The sequence below is a fragment of the Rhamphochromis longiceps genome, linkage group LG23 (genome assembly GCF_057381845.1).
Source record: "Rhamphochromis longiceps isolate RC_006_pf linkage group LG23, R_longiceps_female_GT1.1, whole genome shotgun sequence".
Classification (NCBI taxonomy): Eukaryota; Metazoa; Chordata; class Actinopteri; order Cichliformes; family Cichlidae; genus Rhamphochromis; species Rhamphochromis longiceps.
Genome location: NC_140578.1, coordinates 18,055,064 through 18,063,266, shown reverse-complemented (window position 1 = coordinate 18,063,266; position 8,203 = coordinate 18,055,064). Strand labels below are relative to the sequence as shown.

Below are 8,203 nucleotides of genomic sequence, written 5' to 3'. Positions count from 1 at the left end.
AATAGGGTGGAAGGAAGAGACTTACCAGTCTTGGGTGGACTTCAAACCATGTTGTTATTGCTTGCGAGTGATGGAAAGCCACATTGTCCCAGGTAATTACAAAGGTCCTCATGTTTTCACCCTCCTGACCCTGCTCTGGAACCAGGCGCTGGTGGAGATCATTGAGAAAGGCAAGCAAGCGCTCTGTATTATAGGGTCCAACCTGACATCTGTGAAGGAGTAATCCTGCATTTGCAATTGCTGCACACATGGTAATGTTTGCCCCTCTCTGTCCTGGCACATCAACTGTGGCCCTTTTTCCAATTACATTTCGTCCACGTCGACGCCTTTTGGCCAGATTGAATCCTGCCTCATCGATGTATATGAATTCATGAGGGGCTTGGTTGGCCTCCAATTCCATAACTCTCTGAAACAAAGTTTATGTAAGTCATGTTATTACTGTATACCATACTGTACTGTAACCTAGTATTGTGTAGGTTACCTACTTGCAAAGTGCAAAGCTTATAGAACTGGACATTGGATTGAATATACACTATACCTGGACATATTGTCGTCGTAGCTCCTTGACCCCCTCACTGTTCCTCTCAAAGGGAACAGTGTAGATCTGCTTCATCCGCACTCTGTGTTTGGACAATGTCCGCGTAATGGTTGTGAGGCTGATTCTATCGATATTGTCAAATATCTCATGGTCCGCCACAATTCTAGTTTGAATTTCACGCAGTTTTATTGAATTATTTGCAGTAACCATTTCTACAATGGCAAGCTCCTGATCATTACTGAGGAGCTTTCCTCTTCCCCCAGAGGGTGGAAGACGTTGCATTCTTTAGAAAGACAAAAAATTCAACATATGCATTACTGTATGACCATATTGACATGTCAAGTGAGAATAGAAACAATCCATGTAAAATGCAATACTTACCTGTTGGTTTGTTGAAAGATGCGTATAATGGAGGCAACCGTTGACCGCCTCAAATTGGGCTGCACTCTTTCACCAGCCTCTCTTAGTGAAAGACCATGGTTGATTACATGGTCAATGATAGTGGCACGGATTTCATCACTGACTACTGTTCTTGCAGCCCTTGGAATGCCACCACCACGCATTCTCACACCTCTACCTTGCCCTCTCCTTGGGCCTGCTCTTCTCTCTGGGCCCCTTGCTCTTACTCTTCCTCGACCAGACATTACAGTGTTTGTCTTTTTCTTGTTTCCAAAAACATCACTCCTCAAGGTCTTGCCTTATAAACCCCACTGAGTCTAAGCCAGAATGGAAGAAGCTGTGGTTGGCCCAATTTACCCAACATAAATCAGCTGTGTGTCAATTATTCAATTGTTTGTTTATTATCAGCTGAGATATATTTTTGATATTGATATTGTTTTTGTACTGATATCATTGCAGAAGCAGAGGTTTTTATACTGTATCTAAGGTTTGGAATATTGTTTTTGCTATTGTGGGATGCTGTGTGTTAACATTCGTAGATACTACAAAAACAGTCCATAATTTTGTTGGGAGGTATAGCTTGTCTGTTAAGAAAATGTAAGCATTGTGGAAATGTGTTCACTGACTGCATATTGGGTGAACACGACATGAAATGTGTGAATGGTATGGCCACAACAGACCGATGCTGTGCTAATTGTGTTTAGAGTTTTGCAAATGTGACAACTGTTTGGACAAACGCTTGTTAGCGACTGCAAAAAACTGTAAGCTAATGTTACATGATTCGCTAATTGCTAATCAATAAATAGCTAGTTAACTGTTTTAACGTCAGTTAATATTGTGGAGGGGGCTAAATTGTTATGGAAAATAATAATGTAACGTTAGGTAATTACAGTACTCCCACCTTTCCCACCATTCCTCATTTGTATTCATCTTTTAAGCAGGTGTTTTTTGTTTACATTGTTATTGCCTTCTGGTTAGCTAACGTTTACCCTGCAGGTAATAGTCACTTTTCCACCCCTGTATATATTATAGTTGTAAGCCTAGTTGTTAAAGTGCACATCATTAATGTTAATTAAGCAATATCACATGAGAGGGAATGCTGTTTTTTAATATGAGCACTGCTGTGATTCGGTCAAAGATAATCATAACATAACATTCTCATATGATATTATACTGTTACTTTGCATTCTGCTATTCAGCATTTCACTGTAATGATGACAATAAATTGAATCTAATCTAATTTGCATAAGAGTTAACATCATACATATATCTCTTTGGTTTTTCATTTATATTATATCATTTCATTTTATTCCTGGAATCATATGTTTTTATTACAGTTTTTGCCCGTTGCTTGAACACTATAAACCCATGCTCAGACTAAAGTAACACAACGTGAAGCTTTTGTTACCATACCTCAAACACATGTACCCATACCTTAAACAAAAGCGCTGCTTTGCACCCCAGTACCAATTATGCAACACTCCTACTCCTTTATGCAACACACCTACCCCTTTATGCAACACACATGGTCCTGCATGCTACACTCTATGTCATACATAAGACACTTCGCTCACAAAATGAAATGTCAGGGTGCCATTCGGAAAACACATGTATCCAAAATACAAAACACATGGGGTAATTGAAACCACGCAAATACACACCTGAAGGCACTTACTTGCAAAACCGAACACCAATTAGCCAACTACAAAAAGCCCTCAGCGTAGCCATTTCAAGAACTTCGCAAGCATGGATGGAGGGAGAGCAAGAGGAAGAGGAAGAGGAAGAGGTAGAGGAAGAGGTAGAGGAGGAGGAGGAAGAGGAGGAGGAGGAGGCCGAAGAGGCCATGCACGGACCCATATTTCTGATGAAATAAGAGCAACTTTGGTGGACCATGTCATCAACCATGGCCTGACTATGAGGGAAGCTGGGCAGAGAGTCCACCCACATCTAAGCCGCTTCACAGTGGCATCTATAATACGAACATTCCGACTAGAAAACAGGTATGTCTTCACCTCCATACCTTCTGCTCTACTCAGATGGTTCCATAGCACTGTTCTACAGTATATCACATTACCATATCAAGTGTACGGGGTGCTAATGCTCCTTTTGCAGCCAAAGTGGCTGATTCCTCATATTGAAGTACAGTGTTGTACAGTGGATGACACAGTACGTACAGTAAAGTACTGTATGAAAAATAAGCAAACCGATGACAATATGTGGTTGTATTCCTCCAGAATGACCCGAAGACCTTCTGGGGGTGGACGGCAACGCCTGTTCACACAACAGCAGGAACTTGCCGTTGTGGACCTAGTGAGGGCAGACAATGCCATCCGTCTCCACCAGCTACGACGGAAAATACTTGCAGACAGGCGAGTGTTCAGCAACATAGACCATGTGAGCATCACCACCATCAGACGCATCTTGGGTAAACACAGCATCACCATGAAGCAGCTCTACAGAGTCCCATTCGAGAGGAACAGTGACAGGGTCAAAGGACTTCGAGCTGAATATGTACGGGTACGTGTAACTGTCCCTTACATTTACAATAGAGTATTGGTGAAGTCCAGTAGCAGCTGAATATGTACCATATCAGTACCACATGGATCTATTCTGAGAGCTACACAGGTACCTGTGTGATGGGGTGAGGGTGCTGTATGTGTAGCACTGTAGTACAGTGACATGTTCCCCTTTTTTTCAGAGGATCATGGCCATGGATGGAGCTGCACAGCCTCATGAATACATTTTCATTGATGAAGCTGGATTCGACCTGAGCAAAACAAGACGACGGGGTCGTAATGTGATTGGCCAAAGGGCAATTGTGCACGTCCCAGGGCAGCGCGGGGGAAACATCACATTATGTGCCGCCATATGCCTTCGAGGACTTCTGCACCATCATGCAATGCTAGGTCCATACAATAGCCAACACATACTCACATTTCTAGATGCTCTCCATAACATAGTTGTACAGAACAGACCAGATCAGCCCAGGTTTGTGGTGATATGGGATAATGTCAGTTTCCATCGGGCTGCTCTGGTCCAGGCCTGGTTCACCGACCACAATCAATTTGAAGTGGTATGCTTGCCCCCTTACTCACCATTTTTAAACCCTATTGAGGAATTTTTTTCGGCTTGGAGATGGCGAGTATATGACCGCCAACCACATGCCCGCATGCCTCTTCTGCAGGCAATGGAACAGGCCTGCGGCGACATTGAGGTGACAGCGATCCATGGATGGTTTCGGCATGCAAGAGGGTATTTTCCCCGGTGCCTAGCGGGAGAGGACATAGCTTGCGATGTTGATGAGGTCCTGTGGCCAGACCCCAACAGACGGCGGGATCCATGAGCCCACTTATGCACACTTGTCATGGTTTTTTGTGTTTACAGTATAGTGTTTTTTCTATTGCAGTATTATTGTGTTGTGGTTTTTTTTTTTTTTGCTTCATCCGAATTCATGGTACTGCGATGTACACTATTGAGTAGGTCTATTTGCGTTTTTGGTTGTTTGGAAATGTGTCTCCTGTAAATGTGCCTTCTGAATACACAATGGAAATCAAGGACTGCAGTGTTTTATGTAAAGAAGACTAGTGTGTTCCCCCTGATCTGTAAGTGTTTGCATATGATGCAAGTATGTGTCATTTTGTCAACAGAGTTACATTTTGACAGAGGAATGTTAGGTTTTGACAGCAGAGTTTAGGTTTTGGGAGTGGAGTTTCATTTTGGCACAGATGTGTATGGTATATTTCCCAGTATTGTGTCGTGTTTACTTGTGTTTAGAGTTTTGGCACAATGAGCGACGTTTTGCCAAATGTGTTCAAGCAACGGGCAAAAACTGTATTAGACTTTACAGTTTTTGCCCACTGCTTGAACACATTTTGCAAAACCCCGCTCGCTGTGCCAAAACTGTACACACAAGTACACATGACACAACACTGGGAAATATACCATTCACATCTGTGCCAAATTGGAACTCTACTCCCAAAACCTAAACTCTGCTGTCAAAACCTAACATTCCTTTGTCAAAATGTAACTCTGTTGACAAAATGACACATACCTGCACCATATGCAAACACTCACAGATCAGGGGGAACACACTAGTCTGCTGTACATAAAACACTGCAGTCCTTGATTCCCATTGTTTATTCAGAAGGCACATTTACAGGAGACACATTTCCAAACAACCATAAATGCAAATAGACCTACTCAATACTGTACATTGCAGTACCATGAATACAGGTACAGCAAATAAAACAACAACAACACAATAGTACTGCAATAGAAAAAACACTATACTGTAAACACAAAAAACCATGACAATTGTGCATAAGTGGGCTCATGGATCCCGCCGTCTGTTGGGGTCTGGCCACAGGACCTCATCAACATCGCAAGCAATGTCCTCTCCCGCTAGACACCGGGGTAAATATCCTCTTGCTCTCCCTCCATCCATGCTTGCAAAGTTCTTGGAATGGCTACGCTGAGGGCTTTTTGTAGTTGGCTAATTGGTGTTCGGTTTTGCAAGTAGGTGCCTTCAGGTGTGTATTTGAGTGGTTGCAATTACCCGATGTGTTTTGTATTTTGGATACATGTGTTTTCCGAATGGCACCCTGAGATTTCATTTTGTGAGCGAAGTGTCTTATGTATGAAATAGAGTGTAGCATGCAGGACCATGTGTGTTGCATGAGGGAGTAGGTGTGTTGCATAATTGGTACTGGGGTGCAAAGCAGCGCTTTTGTTTAAGGTAGGGGTACATGTGTTTGAGGTATGGTAACAACAGCTTCACGTTGTGTTACTTTAGTCTAAGCATGGGTTTATAGTGTTCAAGCAACGGGCAAAAACTGTAATACTCAGTGGTGTCACATACTCCTCTCTTCAGATGCACTGTTGAAGTTTCTAAATCCCACCCCTGGGCCATCTACCACATCTACCGCTGCTGCCTCCACTTCAGCAGCACAACCCACCAGTGATGCAGCATCAGCAGCACAACCCAGCCATGATGCAGCAGCATCAAGCGGCCTTCCTGTTGCCTCCACCTCAGCAGCACAACCCACCAGTTTTGCAGCAGCATCAAGCGGTGTTCCTGTTACCTTATTTATATTGTATTTTTAATTTCTTTTATCCAACTTGTTGACACGTTTTATTGTGTTTATGTATGTAAAATTTATTGTATTTCATATATTCATTTTTTATTTTTTGTATTCATTTATTTATTCATATATTTTTTTATCTTGTTAATTATTCTGATTGTGAATTTGCTTTCTTTAAGTAAAAAAAAAAAGGTCAAAGACAAAGCTATTCGGTTTCTTGTGAGTACATACACTACACTGCCGATGTAGGGGGGCGCCACCTAAAATCTTGCCTAGAGCGCCAGATTGGTTAGGGCCGGGCCTGGGTATGAATACAAAACACATCTGGCTTTTGCTTTCTCTGTGCACAAGGTAGGCTATGTCAGTTTGAGCTCATACTTCTGTCATAGATCCATAAGCATAGAGGGATCCAAACTTCAAGTACTGGTGTTTATTCAAACACATCAAAACAAACACAAGTGTTTATTTCCAAGTATAGGATTATTTGCAATCGCCATAATGACTATATGGGTTACTTGGTCTGCAGTGAACATGCTTCCTCTGCCCCCAGCATCTGGTCATCTAGCAATTCTGTAAAGTAACAATTTCAGTATTTTTACATCACTGGTATTGGTGTGTTTCTCATTGGCATATGGCAGTGCTACAAATCTTTGTGCGAAGTGACTGTACTAACCGATTCTCATTTCAAGATGTCCTTATGGTACTTGCTACAGTGTAGCGGCTCGAGTTAGGCTGGACCCGTTGGCCAGCTTCCCTCAGGGTCATTCCACGGTTGATTACATGGTCCACTATTGTAGCTCTGATGTCATCAGCAATTCTATTTCTTACTCTTCCTACCCTTCCTCTCCCCCCTCCTCATCTTCCTCTCCCCCTCCTCGTCTTCCTCTTGCTCCTCCTTGTCCTTGTCGTCCTCTTCATCCTACTTCTTCACCTCCACGTCCTCTTCCTCGGCCTCCTCTACTTCTCACTCTTTCTGCTCCCTCCATTGTACTCCGCACACACAGCTTACCTGTATTATAGTGCTTAGGCTGATTGCAAAGTGAACTAATTATCTAAAAAAGTTTTCACATGTGAAAGTGTGCCAGACAGTTGGCAAATTAGTGTTAATGATAGCCATACATGTGTATACTTTTGCTAGGAGTGTGTTGGAAATTTGGTAATTGAGTGTAAGCAGTGAGTTGTGTTTAAAGTTCTGCAAAAAGAGTGTTGTGCAGTGAATTGTGCCTACAGTTTTGCAAAGTGTGTGTTACAAAATTGCAAACTGAGTGCAAAGCAGTTTTTGTGCTTTTAGTTTTGCAAACTCAGTGAGTGGTTTTGCTATAAGTCTGAATAGTTTTAGAGATTGTGCTACAGGAATCACAGTTAGGGTTTAAGCATTCAGAAAAAACTGTAAGCATCCTCAAATGCTACACATCTGTCAAAAGAAGATGAGCAAAGAACAAGAACCAAAGGAATAGGCTCAAGACCGTGCCATAGGCTCTATTCAGACGAGTGCTCTTACTGGCACACACATGTTCACTGCAGACCAAGTAACCCATATAGTCATTATGGCGATTGCAAATAATCCTATACTTGGAAATAAACACTTGTGTTTGTTTTGATGTGTTTGAATAAACACCAGTACTTGAAGTTTGGATACCTCTATGCTTATGGATCTATGACAGAAGTATGAGCTCAAACTGACATAGCCTACCTTGTGCACAGAGAAAGCAAAAGCCAGATGTGTTTTGTATTCATACCATCAGTGTGCAGTTGGCGCATTGTGTGCTTAGTAGATGATGGCTTGTGTGTACTGTTTGATAAGGAAACACCATTTTTACGAAGGTGTGAAGAGTTAATCTAGCTGTGTTTGCTTTTGCAAGAGAACTACAACGTTTTGATTATTGGGTGACAGGTTTTCTTATTTGTGTGAAGAGTTTTGCAAAATTAGCCAATAGTTACAAAAAATGTGCTTAAGCAATCAGAAAAAACTGTAATATTGCTTATGAAAGTTAAGTCCAAGATAGCAATGTAACATTGTACACCTGTGCATTTCTTGACCCAGGCAGTACTCTGTATCATTTGGCACAGTGAAGCTGATGAATAAGCTTGAACTTTCACGGAAGAAGAGCCAACATTCTGCTGAGAACTATGGGACAATATGAAGTTGTTGAAACTGATTATTTCTGATTCAGAAGTTGCTGAA

At 42.0% G+C, this 8,203-nt stretch overlaps 1 pseudogene; it reads left to right on the top strand.

Moving 5' to 3' along the window:
• The first annotated feature begins 2,762 nt into the window (after positions 1-2,762).
• On the top strand, positions 2,763-4,185 carry LOC146641572 (uncharacterized; annotated as a pseudogene).
• The last annotated feature ends 4,018 nt before the right edge of the window (positions 4,186-8,203 follow it).